Source organism: Coenobita brevimanus, chromosome 51, assembly GCF_032717465.1.
Source record: "Coenobita brevimanus isolate Jiangsu-jjx chromosome 51, ASM3271746v2, whole genome shotgun sequence".
In the NCBI taxonomy this organism is placed as follows: Eukaryota; Metazoa; Arthropoda; class Malacostraca; order Decapoda; family Coenobitidae; genus Coenobita; species Coenobita brevimanus.
In genome coordinates, this window is record NC_137004.1 from 38,313,174 (window position 1) to 38,324,962 (window position 11,789).

General features: G+C 43.8%; 1 protein-coding gene across 5 annotated transcripts in view; it reads right to left on the bottom strand.

The window, feature by feature from the left end:
- The window catches only part of LOC145400266 (uncharacterized), a 133,392-nt gene that overhangs the window by 28,058 nt on the left and 93,545 nt on the right, over positions 1 to 11,789 (bottom strand). The window lies entirely within an intron of this gene.

Here is an 11,789-nt window from a genome sequence, read left to right on the forward strand (position 1 = left end):
TAAAATATCATTAGTATATTAAATGCAATCCCTCTTCTGTCTGATGCCAAAGTAATACATATGATGCAGTCATTGAGCAATTAACTGTATAGAGCACATTAAAATTTGCTATAGTACTATTTTCTGGTCCTAATCAAAGCGAGATTTATTGCAATATATTATCCACAAAAAATATTGTCACTTGTAACCTGGACCAGCGAGACACATTTTTACAGTTAGGCACATCATTGGCAGACATACAAGTCTATAATGCATATGAAAGCACATCTTACGCCTTTTCTTTCTAGTATTTTTCATCCGGTGGTTCATACGTGTCTAAATGCGTATGAAAACCGTGACGGGGGATAAGTAGATCATACACATCAAACACCAAACACGTATGAAAAAACCAAACACGTATGAAAACCAAGAGAGGGTTAATTGCTTTTGAAGTCAGAAATGCATGTTATACTTTTAACCTCTCCATCATGGTTCAGAGGCATGTGTCACCTCACTCTGTTTAAGACAGCATGTTATCTAATCACATCCTAGGATCCAGCTGATATCGTTTTTAGTTTACTCGTTACCTCTGGACCATTTTACTCAGCATACAAGAATCCCTGAGAAACAACAGGGTTGATAAACACAGTACCAACCACCTCCAGCTTGAAGTACCTGACTAGGGCCACGTCCAAACCAAGTGCTTGCTGGCGCGAGAGGGAGTTCTGCATCACAGTTACCCATAAAAGTGACCCCACTGGATTCAGGGAAGTGCAGGCGAGAACTTCAATGAATTACACTGATGAAGAACTCTCACCCAAGTCAGCAAGCATTTGATGTGGACACAGCCTAAAACTGTCAGGACATACCAAGAATACAAGTAATTATATCACTGTGCTGAAGGGCTTACATGAGGAGTCAATTTATCCTTTTCACCGTGCTAGTCACGCCTTCTCTTCCTATATATAAGCATACAGTCTAAGCAAACTTTAACAAAAGTTATTCTATCTATCTATCTACTGCCAGACGCCATAATCCCGTAAGGGGTGGCCATTTGACTTTGAGTTAGTTGTTTTACGAGGAGGGACACTAACCCTCCACCAACCCACTTGTTGACACGTACGGAGCACGTATGGTTTGGTTATATGGTTACCACCCAGCGTTGTAAATGGTTTCTTAGCTTACAGGAAACCATTAGGCTTGTCACTCAATGTAAAGCCACCTGTAAAGGAAAGAAAAGCAATAAGAAGTGACAGGAAAGATGGGAGAAATAGGAAGAGAGGAGGACAGGCACAGAAAAAGAATGATACAGGCTACGGAAGAAGTAGGCAGCACTACATCAAGTGAGTGGATGATTATTAATCTCTTCAATTAATGGACTTACTTTTCATTATATCTTTGCCAGACAACGTTAATCAGCTTAAGGGAGATCTCATGTAGTGCACAGGCTAAAATCAAACTACATTAATCCCTTCACTATAAACAGTTTTCCTGAAGGAATATGACTCTCTAATTCTAGCAATAATATAATAAAAGTGACATCAGGCTGAAGGGCTTAACCCACACCTTTCACATAGCTCTATATTTTAATGTTATTCAACCTTATAAAATCTTTTAATGTTATTCAAACTTATAAAATCTATCACTAGCTACCATTTTCACTCTTGACTTACAGCTCATGCCATAAATGAGCTTGGCTAATACCAAACACTGATATCGGGAAGATTACATGTATACTTACTCACTCTAATGAAGTTATTTTGCATCAGCTGATCTGGTTTTTTATTCCTTCCATAGACCTTCAGAAGACCAGACACTCCTCCTCCTTGAACCAGTCTACATTTCACATGTCCCTCTTTTCTCCACCACTGTGCCATGGTGGTTAGTCCTCCACCAACCTTTCTTCATTTATCAACATCACAATCAATCAAAAAAAGGCAAACGCTGCAGGGCACATAGCGTCACTCACCCACCGACTCCAACCACGCCAGTCACTCTGTGCAACCCTCCAGGCAGCGACTCTTCCTTCTCTAAGTACTGTATCTCCTGACTGGAGTGATCAACCTGCTCCATCCATAAGTTACGTGGCCTTCCCCTTGGCTTCCTCCACCATGGGTTAACTCATTCAGAGATCACCCTCTGAGCAGGACCAGCCTCAGGAAAGCGGACCACTTGCCCATAGAGCTGGAGTTGGTATTGACGCATTATGTGGGTAATAGGCCTCGATTCAGCAATATACCAAGATCCTGTAAAGACACTTAGTACCAAAGGAGTCAATTTGCCACTTCAAGCCATTGTTTAGTGTCCATGTCTCAGCCATAAGTAAGACAGGGAGCACCAGCACCCTGAGGATATGAACTTTCGACCTTCTACACAAATAATGACCGCCAAATACCTGAATTGAATGAATCCATAACCCAGTAGGCCAGACCAATGCGACAAGAGATCTCACTGTCTGATCTACCGTTGTTATGGACCACACTACCAAGATAACTGAATCTTTTTGAGACTTCTATATCCTCACCACATGCCTGGACAGACTGAACTGCTTCATCCAACAAGCCACCAAATGTGTGGACCTTGGTCATGGCCCAAGAGATCTTAAATCCCAATGGCATTGCATTTTCACGAAATTCCTCGAGAGCACTCAATAGTATCTCCAGCGGCTCCACTAGGATAACTGCATCACCAACAAAATTAAGGTCAGTAATCCAGAAATTGTCAACTGAAACCTCTCAGTGACTCTGACTCACAGCCCAGTCCAGTAGTCAATTCATACATGTGTTGAAAAGTGTGGGGGTATGGACATATCCCTGTCTTACACCAGCACTAACTGGGAAGAAATCAGAAGTCCCCCCGACACCCACACTAAACAGCACTCTCAGTGTTTGAGTACACACCACCAATCAGTCAGATTATCCCTGCACAGGTCCCATGAAGTTGCAGGAGTTCCCATAGTACCTCCTGATTTGCCGAGTCAACTGCCTTCGTGAGTTCCACATAGGCTGCTAGCAGATGTTGAAACTTAACCCCTTCGCGCACGATGACTCAGAATGAGTAAAAACGGTGTTAGTCTGAAGAGGAACCGATAACGCACTCATCAGTGTTGGTCTGACGTGAGGCCGATTAGGCAATTCTGGACAAACACATTTGCCAAAAATTACGTTTTAACATGAAATGCATCAATATTTGGTGCGTCATAGGGGAGGGTGTCTAATTCCAGGCCTACACTCTAAAATAGTCAGCATTCCCTTAGTTTTCAGTTTGGGGGGGGGATGGGGGGTGCGCAATTTTGGCCGATTTACTTAAAAACTATTGGTCGTATCAGAATTCCAACAACACCACGTGAAAGCTTGTGAAATTCTGCACCTTGACATATGCTTGGCTCTTGAATTATGCAGGCAAAATTTTGTGCTAGAGTGCAGGGCAGTTATTTTTACTGTTGAACAACAGTATTCTCACCTCATTTTGGTACTTTGACAGTACTTTCAGTTATCAACTTTGTGTGTTTTTATTAGCTTAATGTATAGTTTAAACATCAGGGCTGATAATGGTAAACAATTTATACCATTATGACCAATTTCTGGGACAAATAAAATACAAGAGAATGTTTTCCTTTGTGCGTGAGTCCAGCCTGCCCTCGTGGCATTTTCTCTGATCATGTTACACACACTTACAAAAGACTTACGGTGCGCAAAGAGGTTAAGATTGCATTCCACAAGAACTCGAAGAGCTAGAATACGGTCAACATCTGGACTCCTCAGGCCTCTGAAACTTTACCAAATGGTCCCGGACAGGCAACAGGAGAATGTGAGCATGAACTCTGCCTGGCACACTGAGAACTGTAATACCATGGTAGTTACTAGTCATGCTGGTCTCCTTTTCCTTTTCAGATAGGGGTGACCAAACCCTCTGTCCAGTCAGAAAGAATGATACCAGTCTGCCAGTTTCTACGAGGATGGAGGATGATAATTGGGTGAGGAAGGTGAGAAGTGTTAATATTAGGGGTGGGGTTATGAGGGGTAGACCGAGAAAGACATGGGACAAGGTCATTAAGTGTGACCTTAGGGTTAAGGGACTGAACAGGGAGGCTGCAATGGATCGTGCAGCGTGGAGAGCCGCCATTAGGTGACCAAGGCCGACACATGCAAGCATGTTGGAGCCTTTAAAAACGAAACGAAACATGTAACCCCCTGATCATGGCTTTACTCGCAGCTTTGATCAATTCTGCTGGGATGTCACAAACACCAGCTGCTCTACCACTTTTCAATCTTGTCACTGCCTACTTGATTTCATCTAGAGAAGGCATGGATTCATCACTTGGTGGGACAGCAGCCAATGGTTGCCCAACAGCTAACAGATGCTCTCCAATGGGAGATTCAGCCATTTACAGCTGCTCAAAGTACTCAGTCCAGTGAGCTTTATATTCACTTGCCCCCAAAACAAGTAAAACGTTTGCTGTCCAAACAGATAATCTGAGAGGTGGGTCTGGAGTGGAGCTTCTTCAAGGCTCAGTAGGCGGGTTGAAGGTCATTTCCATGAAAACGGCCTTCACTTCCTCAGCAATTTCCCTGACATACCTCTCCTTGTTCTTTCTCAGTGAAACTCATGCCCATCGAGACAGAAGTCTGTGCAATTCCCCATCCCCAGCCAGTCTGGCAGCACGATTCTCCTCAATTGTGGTCGGCGTCACTCACGAGATGAATCCCCTCCTTAATCTCGGATGGTCTCCAGTACACTCATCAGCTGCTGCCACGGTAGCATGCTTGATGGTATTCCATCATTCGACAGGATCCTCAACAGTACTGAGCACTTCAAAATGATATGAGACTGCCACTGCATACTCATAAGCACACTCCTCATCTCTGAGAAACTCAGAGATGAGGAGTGTGGTGGCACCTTGAGAATTTCTCAGGTTTGATTTGTAGCCTTGGAGTAGCAACAAGTCTGTGATCACCAGCATAGAACTCTGCACTCCTGAAAACCCTGCAGTTCTGAGGGATCCTCCCGTGAGTCCTAACAAGAATGTGATCAATCTCCTTAGCAACCCCTCCAGTATTGGGATACCAAGTCCAGCGATGAAGATTTAGCCGCTGGAACCAGGATCCAACAATTCTTAACTTACGGGATTTTGTGAAATCCAGAAGGTAAGAACTATTGGAATTCCTGGTTCTGAAGTCATGCGGACCTACACTATCCCTGAAGCCCTCCTTGCCAGTGCCAGTAACTGCATTCAAGTCATGCAAGACCAGGAGTGTATCCCACGGAGGGCACTGTTCCACAATAGAGTCAAGTTTGGTGTAAAATAGCTCTTTCTCTTCAAGATCACTCACCTCAGTTGGAGTGTATGCTGCAATAAGATAGATGAAGCCCAAGAATACTTCAATCTCACCAGCATTATACACTCATCAACCGGAGTAACCCTGTCAACACAGGAGACAAAGTGAGCAGCAACTGCCACAGCGCCACCCCTAAGATGGGCACCATCGTCACAGTCAGACCAGTAGTATGTGTGACCGTCAATGTTGATCTCACCATGCCCTGGTCACCTCACTTCAAAGAGTGCAGCTATGCCAACCCCCAATCGTCCCAACTCTCATGACAACAAAGGCTTAGAACATTCCAAGCCCCCACCCACAGTGCTTTCCAAAGGTTAAACCCATGCTGGAAGCCCAGGGCTCATGTGTCCTCTGCACTAATTTAATAACAATGATTGCACTGTCTGATTTAAAAAAAAAAAAAATAATAAAAATAATTATAATAATAATCTATCTATCTATAGCCCAACGCCCTAATCCCGCAAAGGGTGGCCGCAGACAAAATGCCTCGCTCTGTCACCCACCATTTGACTACCCTCCCCCCAACTCACCCCCCCCTCCCTCATATACCTCTCAACTCCATCCCTCCACCTCATCCTCAGTCTACCTCTCCCTCTCCCTCCCTCCACCTCACCTACATACACCCTCTTAGTCAGTCAGTCGCTCTCCATTCTCTTCACATGTCCAAACCACCTCAGTGTATTTCTCCTAATCTTCTCAACCACATCCACATCCACCCCACAGCGTTCCTTCACTTCTTCATTCGTCAACCTGTCCCTCCACGTCACTCCACATGCTCCTCTCAAGTAACTCATTTCCACTGCTCTCACTCTTGACTTGTTCCCCTCTTGCAAGGTCCATGCCTCGCTTCCATACGTCAGGGTAGGGATCACAATACTATCATGCAGTGACTTCTTAACTTCCATACTCACCTAATATAATAATAATAGTTATAATAATAATCATCATCATCATCTGGACCTCCTTTCCCACCCAAGAGCAGGTTATTATAATGATAATAACAATAATAATAATAAAAATAATGTCTATCTATCTACTGGGTATCTATTGCCAGACACCTTAATCCCTTATACGGGGTGGCCACAAACAAATCACCTCCACATCACCCTGTCCCTCACCATTTCACTGCCCTGCTCCCAATTCACACACCCCCTCATATACCTCTCCACTCCATCTCTTCATCTCATCCTTGGCTTTCCCCTCCCTCTCTCCCCCTCCACCTCACTCACATACACTCTCCTCATCAGTCTCTCACTCTCCATCCTCTCCACATGGCCAAACCACTTCAATGTGTTTCTCCTAATGTTTCCTATCACATCCACATGCACACCACAATGCTCCTTCACATCCTCTTTTGTCAGTCTGTCACTCCATGTGACCACAGGCTCCTCTCAAATAACTCATTTCCACTGCTCTCACTCTTGACTTGTGTCCCTCCAACAATGTCCAAGCTTCACTTCCATACGTCAGAGTTGGTATCACAATACTGTCATGTAATAACTTTTTCACTTCCATCCTCACTTCCCTGTTTCTTATCACTGCCTTCAAGGAACCAGCAACCTTTCTTCCTTGTTGTACCCTTTCAAGCACTTCACCCTCCAAACTTCCATCCTTACTCATCACACTACCCAAGTACTTAAATATACTCACATTTTCCATTTCCTCATCATCCAACCTCACTGTACATTCACAGACTTCACCTCTCTCGAAGACCATAACTTTACTCTTCCCTACATTCACCTTTAAATTCCATTTCTAACACACTCTCCCAGACTCATCCACCAAGCCTTGCAGCTCCCCTTCATCTTCACTTAACAACACTATATCATCTGCAAACAACAGTACAGGGAGTTTCCAAACACTGCCCTCACTCATTAGGACCATTCCAACATCCACTACCCTACCTTGTATCTCTTTTATAACCCCATCCATATACAGATTGAACAACCATGGAGATATGACACATCCCTGTTTCAACCCAACCTTCAAATAGGAAAACTCATTCAGTTCACTATCAACACGCACTGCAGCCTTAACACCCTCCTACATACTCTTCACAGCACTCAACAACTTCCCATCTGCTCCATATATTCTTAATACTTTCCACAATCCTTGTCTATCCACCCTGTCATATGCTTTCTCCTAATCCATGAAGGCTGCATACAACTTCTTTCCCTTCTCTAGAAACTTTTCCACTAAAGATCTATGAATGAATATCTGATCTACACAATGTCTTCCCTTCCTAAAGCCTCCCTGTTCTTCTCCAACTAATTCCTCTGTTTTTTCCTTAACTCTGTCAATAAGTATCCTACCATATACTTTTCCTATTACACTAAGAAGACAAATGCCCTATGATTACCACACTCTTCTTTTTCCCCTTTCCCTTTGTACAAGGGAATAATTATACCTGACTTCCAATCTTCCGGGACTCTACCTTCTCCCAGGCCAATCTGCACATCTTCCACATCCATTCTACTACTATCTCTCCCCCATGCCTCAGCATTTCACCACACACTCCATCAATTCCTGGGGCTTTCCCCATTTTGACTTTCTTCATTGCTTCCACAACTTCCATCCTATTGATTCCTTCCTGTCTTCTCACCTCCCTCCTTCTCCCAGCCATTCCCTAGCCACTTGTACTCGCATTACTTGCATTCTCTATGTTCAACAATTCATTAAAGTGTTCTCTCCATTTGCTCACTTTTTCTCCCTTCTCAACTAGTAATCTGTCATTTTTATCTTTCACTCCTCTACTAACTTCACTGCCACCCTTTCTGACTCTCTTCACCTCTTTTCTCAAAAGCACCAGTTCTTCCAAAGGAACTCTCTGGTGCTTGACACTAATTTACACTTTTACAAGTACAAGAATTGTGGCATTGCTCATTTACAATATGAGTGATGGTAATTAAACCCTATAATTGTGTTACAACAGCTCTCCCCAGATCACAGCTTCATGAAAAGAAGACGGCTTTGAGCTGCCTTTTTTAAAAAAGATTCAGCTAAAGTCAACTACCTGTTGAATAATGGCAACTTATGTAATAATAACCTAGGGGCTGTATGGGAGAAAGACCAATCAGAGAAAGACAACTGGAAGAACAGTTGCAGGCTCATCAAAGCACTACTAATTGTTTTCACTTATTAACATCACACCTGGATATGCCAACTAAAGTTTTAACAATTCAGCAACATACTTTGGTTAGCCAGAGTTTAGAGCCTTGAAAGTAATAAGACAGTTTAAATTCAATTCAAGCCTTTTTTGGCAACCAGTGCAATTCTCTCAAGAACTAACAACCATATCTACACTACAGCAATACCAACACTACACTACATAATCATGAACTTGTGATTCGGTCTATATTGATCTTCCTCATTATTACCACCCAGCATACTGTACCATCATCTGCATACACACACACGTTACTTGAGCCATACAGACTGGGTAAGTGCCTTTATAAGGATATGACCATAATAGGGTACAGGAAGTTCTTGTTTAAGATCCACTGAAAGTTTCCAATATAAAGCTGCTTCATTATGTTATTCTTTCATCAATTTTTTTTCCTGCTTTTACCCCTCAGTCATAAACCAGAAGCATGTTTCACATAACCAATATTTTGTCTACACACAGTGAGGACTGACTTCCCCCAACCCCCTTGCTGTCAGAGTTACAGCCCATTTAACTCCTACAGTACCAATAGGATCGATTGATCCTTTCCCAGAATTTCGCTTGATGCCGAATAAGATCAATAGAGAAGCCTTTGTAAAATAAAAACTGCGGACACTACACTTTGGCCGAATTGTGATGTATATCGATGCAAACCAATGAGAACTAAGTCCTGAGTAGGGAGGGGGGAGGATCCAGGCCCCTACCCGTGGTGGTGGTGGTGGTGGGGGGGGAGGTGTTTCCCCCACTGCCCTCTCACCACCTTCCTCTACCCCAATACCTTCGTTCTCTCTTCCCCTCCCTCGCCTCTGACTGCCTCCTGCTCCCTTCCTCCTCCTCCCCCACCATCCTCCATCACACCACCATGGTTCCCACCCCTTTCTCCCCCACCTGTCTCCCTGGGGAGGGTTATATCCCCCCTCCCCACCCTCCACACCCCTGTACTCCCTCTCTGCCTTTCTTCTGTGTCTTGTGGTGTCTGTCTCCCACCTCCACACCCCCATACCACCCCTCCAAGCCTCTCCCCACCCCACCCCCACTTCCCACCCCCTTTAGTATGCCATCCATTTACCTCCCTCCCCCCGGCCAAGAGTATTATACGTCATTGTTACTATTCATGTCATGTGTTTTCATTTAATACCAGATTATTGTTTAACTGCATACACCGATGCACGAAACAAAGAATGTAATATAGAATGTGTGTTTTTCATGTTTTTTATGAATTTCCATGTTTTTTGCATACAGTATTTCTTTTTGGGGGGGAGGAAAAGCTTGTTACTGGCACAATTATGTGCCTGCCAAATGTGTTTTTGCATATGCTTGTTTTTATGTATTTCTTTGTACTCTTTGATTATCAAAGGTATGATAAGTCACTCTCTCTGTGGTGTAGAGTTTTAGCCGAGTCGTGGGCAATCTCAGCTGTGATTAGCACCCAGGCAATTATCTCCCTTGACTCTGCGACCCTTCCATCGCACGTCAAAAGTTTTACAGCCTGTCCCAGGCTTTTCCTGGTAGATTTGTCATATTTCGCTGTACTTTTTATTTTTTAATGTTGATGTCTATTGGAATACTTTTCCCAGTATTGCCTTGCTAGTTCAAGACAATTTTATTTCCAGCCTCCGAATTGCCCCGCTACCGCTTCTGTGAGAGCAGGAAATCTTCTGCCGTTACTGAGGTTCGCCTCAGGGCTAATCCTCCCATGAGCCGACAATTGGTCCTATGCATTATCCCCCCCCCCCACACTACCCACTTCATTATCTGACATACATATAGTGTGTGTGTATATATATATATATGGAGCCTCTGTGGTACATTGGTAAAGTGTGCATTTTGTACACTGGTGAACCAGGGTTCGTGCCCCGCCAAGGTAATAAACTTTGAGAGTGTTCACCTGGCCACGTACTGCATTGGCGGACACAAGGGGTGCTGTGGTTGAACCAGCATCGCTTACTATAAAGTATGTTTGCACCCAGTCGGCTTGTGCGGGCCGATTACACTTAGTTCACAGACTATACACACATCCAAAGCCACTACAACACTACAATTACACTTACAAGCACTTCTTACCCTACATACAATCTCTACCAGGCAGCCTAAGCCACTTTGTAGAGATACATTGGCTGTATCGTCCCGACTTCGGTCAGGATAGGCCAGTCCTGCAGTGGATACTGAAACGGCTGATGATGTGTGTGTGTGTGTGTGTGTGTGTGTATGTGTGTATATATATAATATATATATATATATATATATATATATATATATTATATATATATATATATGCTTTCCTATGCAATATTGTTGCATTTGCTATATTTTGTATATGCCATGCGGGCAATATTGCCAGCTATTTTTAGACTGCCCATCGTGTCCCAGTATTTCGCAATGATGACTTGTATGCTGAAGTGCTGTTGTTTTCATGTCCTTTACAGTGAGTAAGGAGCACCAACATAATTATTTTGCGTGCTATTGTCTGGGGCGGGGGGAGGAAGCTGAAAAATTCTGAAGGGGGATGCAGGTATGGGGGAGGGAGGGTGGGAAGCTGAAAAATTCTGAAGGGGGATGCAGGTATGGGGGAGGGAGGGTGGGGAGGAAGAGGGGGGGTGATGGGAGTGGGTGAGGAATGTTATGGGAGGGGAGGAATGAGAACGGGAGGGGTGGGAGCACATAGAAAATGAAGCTGCCCTGCATGGAGGGGTAACTTCTTTCAACTTTGATGGGCTATAGCTCATGAACCAGTTGGTCTAAAATGCTCTGGTTTGTGGCATAAGGTGTGTAAATCCAAGCTCTAAACCTTGGGCATAAAACTTTTTACTTCTGTAAGAGTTGAAAAATCAGCTCTATATACAGGTTTTCAGGGAAGTTCGGTCAATCGAACTGCATATCCTAGGTGTTAAACTGACTAATTTAGAGGGTAGGGAATGACATCCTTCCTATACTTTACTATAGTCACAACTACATTCCTTTCACCTAAAAGAAGCCTCTGTCCACTACAAAGACGCTGTATAAACAGTTTTGCCCAAATCCACATGCTTAAACGAAACCTATTTAGTTTTATCTACAGTACAGTTCGATGTATTAATCCCAGAGGGAATGGCCACAAACTGTTTCCATGTAACCCTCTCCCCAGCCAACAGGCTGTCCTTCCTCCAACTATATTCACTCATATCCCTCCCCATCCTCTCCCTCCACAGCATCCCCTCATCCCTGGTTTCTCACTCCCCTCTCCCCCTCTCCAAAATTTGGTTTCTCACTCCTCCCACCCCCCTCTACCTCATTCACAGACATTCTACAAAATATGGTTTCTTCCACCC